Here is a 9528-nt window from a genome sequence, read left to right on the forward strand (position 1 = left end):
TTCCATTTATGTCACATCTGATTTTACAATCTTTGCCCATTGAACTTTAATTGTCTTTTCTCCCAGTGTTTCACAAAGCAGTGTCCTGTGACCTGCTGTACACCCAATGGTCTCAGCGTAATACAAACTGAGACGTAGAACCATTCCTTTCTAACATTTTTATCACTTATCTGTCACCAAGAAGTTATTTACTAACTGGACTCAAATCCCTCACAGAACTTCCTACCGCTATTTTGATTTCAAAATGATGATCTTATTTGAATGCAATTTGGGTTTTTTAAGTACCCATGGTCTTACAGGATGAAACTTTTAGAAAACATCCTCCCCATAACCTGTCATTACTAACAAGCTTGCAGAGCTCTTGCTCAGTGAGAAGCCCTAAAACTTCCAGTTGAGTTCTACATTTAACTCCACAGGGTGCTTTACCTTCCCAGTGACACAGGGGGGACTAGAAAGGTTTTCCCACATATTCGCTGTCTTAGAGAAGTGGGAAGCAGAGCTGGAATGGCAGATGCCAATGCTTGTCCACCCCAAGAGATTTTCAGTCCTGACAAGTTATACTAGGTCTCAACTTACCACCTCAATGTCTGCACCCTAACACACACTAGGAAAATCCCATTTACCATCTCCGTCTCATGCCATCTACAGTTTTACCATACTCCCTTCACGAGGCGCAACACATCTCAGGTTTACTCCAGAATCTGTTATTTGTTTCTGTGTACTGTAAAATAAAAATAGCAATCCCAACCTACATCAAATTATCTTCTCAGCAGCTACTTCTACGTTTCATCTCTTCAACTTACTCCTTTGGTCTGGCTCTTGTTTTCGGTTTTAAATCACTGAAGCAAATGTAAAATTAATGGCTCTCTGTTCCAAATAATAACAATAAAAGGCATATTAATAGACTTTTTAAAAGAAGATTTGGGAGCTCATGGAATCCTTTCTACCCAGGGATTCCCAGCCACATATTATTGAGCTGTTTATAACCAAGAATCTAAAGTGGAAAGAAAATGAGCGTGTCAAGTAACACTTCACCATTCTTAAAGGAATTAGTTAATGCCTCAAATGCGCTCATTAAAGGCTTGCAGTACCACATCCTAGTGGTTTTAACTTTCCAGGTTTCTTTTTAAAACACTAATTCTAGTAATAAAAATGAAATTTAAATGCTTCCAACATTTTAGTGATAGAAAAAGAAGAATGCAAAGGCTGGTTTTTATGCATAATTTAATTTCACTTATTAGAATTTGAACCTCAAGTTTACCACCTTCAAGCACAGATTTTAAGCAAAAGTGTCCACTATGGTATCAATGAGCTATTAACAGGCTTCCTTTGTTTATATCACTTAGTAATTATCATGTCTGTCATGTAACTATCTGTGGGAAAATGATAACTCAAAACCTTAATAAACAGATGTGACATCAACTACTTGAACACGTAGAGGTTAACTCTTCTTTCTTTCTAACGTTTTTAAATTCATAATTCATGTTTGGATGTCCAGGTTTTCTTGCAGTAAAATTGTTTGCCAAAGCCCATATAAATTACACTAAATGGAAGTTTCCATTCTTGTTGTAGCTCTGGCTCTGGCTCTGCAAATATTTTTTGAAGAGACATGTTTTAGGTTCAGTGGGTCTTAGTTGCTCACACATTCTTTGTTTGGGCTGATTTGTTTTTAACCATAATTTCATTTTTTATTTCTTTTATTATCATATTATTGTTGTCCCGGTGTTACATTGTGACATTTGCAACTTATAACGTGTCATAGTTGAATTCACCCTTTCATCATTCTCCTTTACTCCCTTCCCCTACTCCTGGAATAATTTCAACAGGTCCCATTAGCTTAGCTTGCAGACTGTACATCCATCAACCACAGGTTGGATGTGGCCTGCCAGTGTAGTCTCTTGACCCTGAAGATGGCTATCTACACAACACCTGTAAAGAAGCAATTTTCTTTTCTCTTAGTGACAGAGCCCAGGATAAGTAATCAGACCTCTGTGCAAGTCTCCATCAACTCTAAGCTAGCAGTGTAACTTTGAATGAATTACTCAGACTCCCAATGTTCTGTTTTACCTGTTTGTAAAATAAAAAGATGATTTTTGTGGGAGGAAAAAGGAGCTAGAAAGAGACAGAAGGAGCCAGGTGCTAGTGGCTCACACCTGTAATCCTAGCTACTCAGGAGGCAGAGATAAGAAAATTGTGATTTGAAGCCAGCCTCAGGAAATAGTTCACAAGACCCTATCTCAAGAATACTCAACACAAAAAAGAGCTAGTGGAGTCACTCAAGGTGTAGGCCCTTAGTTCAAACCCCAGAACTGCACAGAAAAAAGCAAGAGTCAGAAGGATGGTCAGAATCTGGGATGATGGGCAAAAAGTGAGACAAAGACCCTGTAGGATAGTGCTCAGGGAACTGCAAGAGGTAGCATCTCCACAGGGTGTGCTTGAGGCCCCTAAGGCAGCTTCCTCTCCTTATCTGCAGTTCTTATCATCCCCAGATCTAGGCATTTACACAGAGAGAAATGAGAAAGCAGCAATCACAGTGCAGGCCAAAGGCAGGCACTGAAACAGAGTTCTGTGACACTAAGGCTAACGCAGTAAGGAAAGGTCAGAAGAGGGATATGGATGGGCTGGCCTTTGGAAGGATGTTTTAGATTGGAGTCCAGCTGAACAAAGTTAAAAGAGGCACATGTCCAGGACACAGGACAAAGGAAAAAAGCCAATGTGTTGTGGGATGCTACAATCAACGAGATGACATACAAACAAGTCAGTGTCAAAGGCAGGGATGTGACCCAGGGGAGGCGAGAGAGGAAGAAGGAGGTGGGCAGGGAGAGGTCAAGAGGATGATAGTGACACTGATGCCACAGAGGAACTTGCCTGTCACACTGAGCAGAACATGAAATCATTTCAATCCTTTCAGCAAGTGGTTTCATGGCCAAATTTGTATTTAAGATAAATCACTATGGAAACTGGAAGTATGGCTCAGAGGGGCAGACTAAGGCAGGAAGATGAATTAGGGCCTGGTCCTTGAGCCCTGGCAGGGGGTGATGAAGCCTGGAGGGAGGAGCCATAGAAAGTCAGAATTAGGAACGCTGATCCCAGCAATATTCATGAGGTAAACTGTGAAGACCTGATGAATGATGGGGAATGACAGTGAGGGAGGAAAAGGGGAGAGAAGATGAATGAGGGGAACAAGGACAGATGCATGCACACAGGCACGGCAGAGGTGGGCTCCAAGACAGCAATCAGGGTTAGGATCCAGTTTGGACATTGGCAGTCAGACACTGTACAGAACATCAAGCCAAGGAGTCCTCCAGGCAGGCATAGGTCTGAAGGCACAAAAAGAACAAGAGAGTGGAGGGAAAGCCTGGGTGATAAGTGGGAAAGGCAGAGAGCCAGAGAGGAGATGTCAGAGCACAACATAAGGAGGTGCAAGAGAGACCAACGGCAGGGGTTTAGAGAAGCTGGACCACAAAGGGCAGAGGACTGAACTTGAAGGAGGTGGGGAGAGTGAAAGTGGACAGCTTTACTCAGCCTATTCCACACCCACAGAGTTATTTTTTAAAACGTGATTGTGTATAGAGCATTTATGATCCAGTGTGGGATATACGTGGCTACATTGCAAGAACCCTGCCTTGAAACAAAAAGAAGAAAAGAAGGGAAATTGGTTGACATGATCCCACCACTGGAAATGTCCAATGTATCTGAAAGTATCAGAATTTTGTGTATGAATTTTGTGTATGTATATTTTGTTTCAGTTAGATGCTGTGAATCTAAGCCGGTCATCAAGTCATCTTGGTTATTGAGATAACATGAATAACCAAGTAAGGAAATCTTTGCAGACTTCTTCACAAGTAGGAATGAGAGGCAAATCCAAATAGATGGGCAAGATGAACTTGAACCATCACTTCAAGAACCATTGCCCTGTAGGTCTAAGGGACAGTGCTCATGAAAATCACCCATGATGACTGTCCCAGTGCCAGCTTCTAAATCTGTACGACCGGGTGGCCAGAGATATCCTGTCTGTTCTAGGCACCTCCGGGGAATCTTGTTAACAGTGGGAGAAGCATCAGTTCTAGTTCTTAAAGATTCATATTATTCTTTTCAATGTCAAGTTAGACTTGAATCATGGCCCATTTCCAGGAAATGCCATGAAATTGTCAATAATTTTTATATCACTTAATGCAATCTAAAAAAGTCATTGTGTGGCACTTTCTCTTGGGGAAAATGTCTCCTCTTAAGAAAGGCAAGTTTAGTTTTCTCCTTGAGCCGATTAGTTCTTTACATCCCAAAGCATTGCCTGCATCAGTAGAGAGGCAGGTCGGGGGCAGGCTGTGAGGTCATGGAGGTGAAGCACACATACAGGGTGACAATCACCTGATGTAGCCCAGCCTCAGCAGAGCTCCTGATTTCGCAGGTCTGAGATCTAGGAGGGAAAGAGGGACGAGGAATCAGTGAACAGAAACAGGGAATGTGGAATGAAGATCACACTCACCCTGCATCCTCAGAAGGCAGTTGTGAAGATCAAAGGCGGAATTTCCTTCTTAGGGAAGAGTTTTCAGTCTCCATGACTGCCCCTCACTTCTGTGCATGCCTGGTGAAAATCACCTGCTTTTACTGCCTGGCTGTGCTTTGTTTAAGCCCAGCTGGTCAAAGCATCCACATTTGTAGTTCTCGTAGGACTTCCTTATTCTGTGGACATGCTCACTCATTGCTTTCTAGAAATCTTAAAGAACAATGTGTTATGCCTAACGCGGAAAATAATCCACAAATGAGGAGGGAGTCAGAAGGCAGGCTGGGGACAGGAGACAGAGAGAAGCATCCTATCCAGCACAGGTCTCATGCCAGCCCTGCCCTGAGGAGGACATCACCAAGTCATTCCCTCTCCCAAAACTCTAACACCTCAGGGTGCTGCAAAGATCCAGAAGCCCTGCTGATGATCTACAAATGACTCCCCCAAGTCCCGTGGGCCTCTTTCCCTTCACTTGCAGTACTAGGAGCTGCAATGCATCCCTCTTTAAGCTCCTTTCTATTGTGGCATCCTCTCCTGTGAAAATGTGCTTATGGGCTCAGGCTTTCCCCATGATGAGACCTGGGAAGCGTAGACAGACTGTTTAGGTGCTCAGTTGAGCACAGGTTCAAATTGAAAGATGCATCATTGTCAAATAGCCCCACTTCAGCGCAACACCTTCTATCACATATGCCAATGTTTAATGTGTTAACGATCTACATGCTATGTGTATAGATGTGCACCTATGTTTGAATCACATCAGCACCCTGTGTAGAATCATGGAGTTTATTTTCTGATTTATCAGGAGGAGAAGGAGATGTTTCCATTTTTCTTCAGTCTCCTTCAGGAACATTTATGTCCCGCAGTGGGCTGGTCTCCTTTATCAGCAGGAGTACCGAATTTTTCATACATCACCTTAACAACCCAGCACTGTAGATGCTACTACTTGGGTCCTCAAGCATCCGTGTGTGGGGCTTTTTATAGGGTACTAATTGTATATGCACATTTCTTCGCTATTTTAGTGTATACCAAACAAATCATTTCACTTTCTTACGTCCTCCCCCTATTCTCACGGGATACAGGTGAACTCCACCATCACTCTATGCTCTCTAGATGATGTCTTACAATCAAACTAATTTTTCCTTTAGCAAACAAATACCACACACACTTGAGATGACTTTTATTGCACGTAATACAGTCTCTGAGACATATCAGTGCTAGCTCAAAAGCCATGACATATATCCTGGTTTCCAAAAGCACCTACCAAACATAAACCTCATCCGCCCACAAGTTGACCACATGAGATACTCTCGGAGACCAGAACTGCTGATGCTGAGTACCTGGGACAGGTGCTTGAATAAAATTAACAAGAGAAAACAACTCCAAAAGGACAGGCGTGATTTGGGGCACACTTAGCCTATGAATGGGACACATGTCCTTCAGAGCTTTTCAAACTACACAACCAAATGAAGTTGATTCTGGCAGCTGATATTAATATAGCCACTAAGAGAAAGCTTGATGGACCACGTAGGATTGTGGTTGCCAGGTCTTGTATCAGTGGCTTTGATTGCAGGGCCGCATTGATGACATGAGAGTCCTTTGTCCTTACTGAATTCTGAATGAAAAACTCAAGATGCAGGGGATGAGGGCTGCCCCAAGAACATGGGGCAAACATGAGCATGAACATCGTAACACACATTGCCACAACACACCAGAATCAGCAGACTCTGAAAGAAAGCCACAACTCCAAAGAAGTTATGGCTTCCACTCCGGAGGATAGAGGACCACTCTCTGCTCCTTCACTCCTGGCCAGTTCAGAGCAGCTAAGTTTTACTTGTCCCTGCTCAGCAATGGCCTCTCTTTCAAAGGCGGCTGGACAATTCTTTCAGGTAGCAAAAGAGTAACACACGACTGTCACATGCTGACTCCCCCACACCTAGAGCGTTCTGAGCCAGGAGCATGTCTGCTTTTCTGTAAGTGACAGAAATACTAAGAGGGCTTCATGAAAATCATTCATGTCCAAGGTACCAGGTGAAAGAAGCACTTTCACCTACCTACTGGTTTCACACATCCACGGTAGACCAGGCTGTGTAGGAAGAGCCTGGCATCTTGCCCCTTGGAGGCACCACGCCAAGCGGCCCACCCTCCTGCAGACTTGCCAAAGCTTAGTGGCCTGCCTGTAAGACAATGGAGCTGACGTCGCCCAGCGGGGGTCGCGGTGAGGGGTCAGAAGGATCAGGGGAGGCTGCAGCTGGGGACCCTCCTTCCCTGCATCTTTGTTCTCTGAAATAATGTCTCTTTTCCATCCCCAACCAGACAAGAAAGAGGAAGCACATTCCCCGCTGCCCCCAAGAGTGGCTGCACAGGTGCCACTGGGCTTCTTGCATCTCCCATGGCAACCAGAGGCTTCCAGGTCCCTCGGAATCGCCGGCTTCGCCTCCTCGCCCTGGGCTACACGCGGAGTTCACCGGGTTCTGCTCTCTACCCGCGTCCACACCTCCTAAAGGTCGTGAGGTCCCTGCTGTCCCTTCCCGGGAAGGACCCTTAAGCCTCCTCTCCACGCCCCCAGGCGTGTCCAGTGCTGGGACTCGGGCTGAGGACCGCACCCCGTGAGGCGAGGCAGCTCCGAACACCCCGCACCAGCCCTGAGTCGCCGCCCTGCAATACCCCAGACCCGGAGGCGACGCTGTCCGGCCAAGTTCCCCGCGCGGGGACCGCGCTGCGCCCCGCCGCCGCCCCTACCTGCTGGAGAAGGTCCGTGGGAGCCGCGTGCCCGGCAGCGCAGCGACGGTGGCACTCGGCTTGAGGACCGGGCTTGGAGACCAGCCCCGCGCGGCGGGAGCGGCGGGTGCGGCGCCTTGCAGAGCCCGGGCCGCGGCGAGCGGGGGACCGGCGCGGATGCGCGCAGCCCGATCCGCTGGAGACTGGGGACCCGGGCACCGCCACCACTCGGTGGCAGCTCGCTGTGCCCGCCCCTGCGGCCCGCAGCCGCCACGTCGCGGCGACACTATCCCCTCGGCCCCGCCCTTCCCCTCCGCGCACGCCCCCCGCGCGGCGTCCGTGTCGTGGGCTCCGCTCGGCTCCCGGGCGCCTCGCCCCGCTGCCCTCGCGCTGCGCCTCACTTTCTGGCCTGGCCGGGACCTCGCCGCCTCCTGTCGCCGTCCCGCGTGGTGGCTGCTGGGGTCCCCCACCTCCGCGCTTTCACGCGCTCTCACGCACTCGCGGAGACCGCGCCTCCCCGGGGTCTGGCTCCCGCCGCGCGCTCTGCTGCCAACCCAAGAACCCGGCTCACGCGGCAAACTTTTCCGTCCTGACTTCTGAGAGCCCAGAGGGCAGCAGGGAGAAGGGGGTGCCCGGGGCTCTGCCCCGGACCAGCAATCCCCTTTGGACAGTCCGGCCAGAACAAAGGCCATCGCGGGGACCGTGACAGTTGTCGCCAGATGAAATGAGTGACCCTTGTTAAAATTACAGAGGCTGGAATGGAAAGGTGCTTTCTCTCTCTGGCATGAGCCTCTTGAAATCTCCAAAACATGAACTTCAACCTGAGACATGACACATGCTGGGACAAGCCTTTCTCCAGCCAACTGCTTACTCTGGGCCACAATTTTGAGAAAATTGTAACGCAGTCGTTATGACAAAATAGATGTCACCATCCCCCAGCCTCTCCCCACGCAATTTCGTCCTCGGATGGCTGTGTAAAATGCTCTGCTGGCCACATTTTGCCAAGAGAGTCATATGCTGTATTAATTGTAATATTAATATAACACATACATTGTATTCTATGTGTGTACACTCACGCATAAAGCAGCAGGGGCCTTCCACACAGGACACACTCAGTAACTGTTTATTCAGATGAGTTTAGAGTCATATTAGTTGTTGGGTACATGTGGATAAATCACATCATGCATGATTGTATGGAAAGTAAGAATCTACTTTTCTCTGTCTCAAATGTAAATTTCATACTTAGGTGACATTGTAATGCTGCTTTCTGAGGACTGGACCAAATAATGAGATACTTTTTAAACAGTCATTTACATTTTGTAGTTTGAAGTGATTTGAAACATACTCTGCAAATTTTAAGATAGAGTCAACTAAGCTAATTAATTAACCTTAGAATTGCTATGAAACTATATGGAGATGTTTTCTACATCTGAAATAGCAAGACTGGCATCTCAAATCACAGTTAATTCTTCTAAAACTAGTTTTTAAAATCACTGAATTTATCAAAACAGTTCAACAACAGTATCTATAATAATGCATGCCAACAAGAATGACTGTGAATTAAAAGTAAATTAGGCATATCAGCATGTTTGTTTTCCTGGCAGTTGATGTATTCAGCACCAGAGAAATGTAAGTGTGAATTGAGGGATGTTAGCCATTTCTATGTTCATCTTTTTGCACGACAATTGAAAAAAAAACTGGGGAGAGGAGGCTTCTGGGGTTTGAATTCAGGGCCTCACAGTGGCCAGGCAGGTGCTCTACCACTTGAGTCCTTTTTTGCTTTAGTTATTTTTCAGATAGGGTCTCAAGTTTTTGCCTGGGCTGCCCTTGATCCTCCCCATCTCTGCCTTCTGAATAGCTGGGATTACAGAGGTATCCACCACCAAGCCTGGCTTCAGTTTCTCTTTATACTGTAAGAGCTCTGTAAGTGATTTCTATATCTTTTACTAAATGTTAGCTCTGGTGACCAGCGTTCAAAACTGCAGACTTCAAACAGTGCCTACTGAAATCCCAAAGTCCATTCTGAAGGATGGTTTGTGCTTATATTGCTAAAAGGCTTGTATTTCTAAAACGTAGGTTTTATATGTGATATGTTTATCTGTCTTATATCTTAGCTTCTGTATTAGTGGCTTATAGTTTATAAAAATAAGCTAAGAGAAAAAACAAGTTTAAAAACCTAGACGGTGAATATGTGTGTTTGAATTGCAACTCTTCCCATCATATTTGGCATTGTGTAGAAACCACAGTGGCCTCGAACACACAACTGGCTTCGATAGTGTTTTAAAAATGATTGTGCGATCTCACCA

The 9528-nt window shown here is 46.1% G+C and overlaps 1 protein-coding gene across 1 annotated transcript in view; it reads right to left on the reverse strand.

Annotated features, from left to right (window-relative positions):
- Window positions 1-7347, reverse strand: part of Myo16 (myosin XVI) — a 518261-nt gene extending 510914 nt beyond the window's left edge. The window contains exon 1 of the mRNA XM_074043002.1: window positions 7244-7347. The gene's annotated coding sequence lies outside the window, so the exon portion shown is untranslated. The remainder of the gene's footprint in view (window positions 1-7243) is intronic.
- Window positions 7348-9528: the final 2181 nt, after the last annotated feature.

Source organism: Castor canadensis, chromosome 10, assembly GCF_047511655.1.
Source record: "Castor canadensis chromosome 10, mCasCan1.hap1v2, whole genome shotgun sequence".
Classification (NCBI taxonomy): Eukaryota; Metazoa; Chordata; class Mammalia; order Rodentia; family Castoridae; genus Castor; species Castor canadensis.